Consider the following 2993-nt stretch of genomic DNA (forward strand, 5'->3'; position numbering starts at 1 on the left):
ATCCATCCTCTTGGAAAGATGGAAGGAAAATCCGCGGGTTTAAAGTGGATTTTTTTTTTTTTTGCATTACCAAAGTCCAATTCTCTGGGATGGCATGGGAGGTTTCCATCTTGCCAGCCACGAGGAGATGAATCTAGCCAAGGGATGTCTCAAACTCTTTTGCTGGGTAACTTTATACCCGCAGATGGGCAGAGACATCTGGCGAGTTGCACTTATGGCCAAGCGCTGGAGTGAAGCTTGGAAGAATCCATGGTTGATTTGGGGTTTGTTTACCTGCTTGAGAAAGACCTTTAGGAAAGGTGATTTGCTAGTTGTGACATCCACAGGTTTGGAAGACAGAACAGCTTCCTCAAAGCCCATTTCCTCTGCTCAGATTGTCACATTGCACGACTGATATCCGTCATCAAAGTAATTTCAGCAACTGCTTCTCTTTTCCAGTGTCTTTGCTTTGGTGAATCAAATGGTGTAATGGTGTAACAGATGGTGTAATAATGCCAAGGTGGCTTCAAGTCTGTGCTCCCCAGATGTGGAGCTTCTGACCATCAAATGCAGACCCTTCTATCTCCCTGGAGAATTCTCTGTTACCATTATCACAGCTGTGTGTGCCCCCCCCATGCAAACAGAGAAGAGGCCCTGAAGGTTCTCTATCACACCATCAGTGACTTACAAACTACTCACCCAGAGGGGGCATTTATTGCAGTGGGAGATTTTAATCAAGTGGATTTGAAAGCCACCCTGCCACATTTCCATCAATAGGTGGACTTTGCAACCAGAGGGGAGAATACACTGGATCTTGCTTATTCCAACATCAAGAAGGCTTGTGAGAGGGACCTCGGAGTCCTAGTGGACAATCACTTAAATACAGTATGAGCCAGCCATGTGCTGCAGCTGCCAAAAAAGCCAACACAGTGCTAGGCTGCATTAATAGAGGGATAGAATCAAGATCACGTGAAGTATTAATACCACTTTACAATGCCTTGATCAGGCCACACTTGGAATCCTGCATCCAGTTTTGGTCACCACAATGTAAAAAAGATGCTGAGACTTTAGAAAGAGTGCAGAGAAGAACAACAAAGATGATCAGGGGACTGGAGGCTAAAACATATGAGGAACGGTTGCTGGAATTGGGTATGTCTAGTTTAATGAAGAGAAGGACGAGGGGGGACAGGATAGCAGTATTCCAGTATCTCAGGGGTTGCCACAAAGAAGAGGGAGTCAAGCTATTTTCCAAAGCACCTGAGGGAAGGACAAGAAGCAACGGATGGAAACTAACCAAGGAGAGAAGCAACCTGGAACTAAGGAGGAATTTCCTGACAGTGAGAACAATTTAACCAGTGGAACAACCTGCCTCCAGAAGTTGTGAATGCTCCAACACTGGAAGTTTTAAAGAAGAGACTGGACAGCCATTTGTCTGAAATGGTATAGGGTTTCCTGCCTGAGCAGGGGGTTGGACTAGATGACCTCCGAGGTCCCTTCCAACTTTATTATTATTATTATTATTATTATTATTATTATTATTATTATTATTATTATTATTATTATTATTATTATTTAACCATTTTCGCATGAGCATTAATAAATGGTTCTCAAGGTAGAACTCAATGTGACCGTTGCACAAATAAAGATGGACTCATAATTCACATATCAGACATACACACACACACACACACAAACAAACACACACACACAGAGTTAGTCACAACTACAGTTGACTTTGAATCTCCTGCTTGGGGGGAAAAGCAAGATGGAGAAGAACATGTGTCTTGGAAGGAGCAAGATAGACCGAGAAGCTTGATAGAAATCAAACATTTATCGTCTTTGGACATTAAAACGGTTGCAACCACAGAAAGCCAGGGAAGTGTCCAGAAATAGGAGATACAAATCAGATCAGCAGTTCCATCAGTGGCCTTTGTGCAGCTGTGGAGGGTCACTTTCCCCAGCATAAGAAGACAAAGAGAGAGAGATTTTTTAAAAAAAGGATTATCTTATTTAAGTGAAAAACATTGCTATCTGAAGATATCGGGAGATGAGTGGCAATTCCCTTGCAGGAGTCCGTTCAATGCAGTGGGAGGTGGCAGTTTTGGGTTGCCTGCCTTGGTATAAAAGGACTGCTGCATTTTCGTTTCACAACTGCCGCTTCGCCTTCCGTGGGACAGCCCTGCTTGAGGTGAGGTCTCTGTTTTCTTACTAAAGTCCCCTCTGTGTAGTTCTTACACAAAGCCACACTTTATTTCTCCAGTTAGAATTAGAATAGAATAGAATAGAATAGAATAGAATAGAATAGAATAGAATAGAATAGAATAGAATAGAATAGAATAGAATATGTGGAATGGAATGGAATAGAATTGGAATAGAAGAGAAGAGAAGAGAAGAGAATATGGAATAAATATAGAATAGAATAGAATAGAATAGAATAGAATAGAATAGAATAGAATAGAATAGAATAGAATAGAATGGATGGGAAGGGAAGGGAAGGGAAGGGAAGGGAAGAGAAGAGAAGAGAAGAGAAGAGAAGAGAAGAGAAGAGAAGAGAAGAGAAGAGAAGAGAATATAGAATATAGAATATAGAATATAGAATAAATATAGAATAGAATATAAAATATAAAATATAGAATAGAATATAGAATAAATATAGAATAGAATATAAAATATAGAATATAGAATAAATATAGAATAGAATATAAAATATAAAATATAGAGTAGAATATAAAATATAAAATATAGAATAGAATATAGAATAAATATAGAATAGAATATAAAATATAGAATAGAATAGAATAGAATAGAATAGAATGGGACCTTGGAGGTCTTCTAGTCCAACCCCCTGCTCAGGTAGGAAACCCTATACCATTTCAGACAAATGGTTGTACAATCTCTTCTTAAAAACTTCCAGTGTTGGAGCATTCACAACTTCTGGAGGCAAGGAGTTCCACTGGCTAATTGTTTTAACTGTCAGGAAGTTTCTCCTTAGTTCTAGGTTGCTTCTCTCCTTG

Source organism: Protobothrops mucrosquamatus, unplaced genomic scaffold (genome assembly GCF_001527695.2).
Source record: "Protobothrops mucrosquamatus isolate PMUCROS unplaced genomic scaffold, P.Mucros_1.0 scaffold7227, whole genome shotgun sequence".
NCBI classification, from domain to species: Eukaryota; Metazoa; Chordata; class Lepidosauria; order Squamata; family Viperidae; genus Protobothrops; species Protobothrops mucrosquamatus.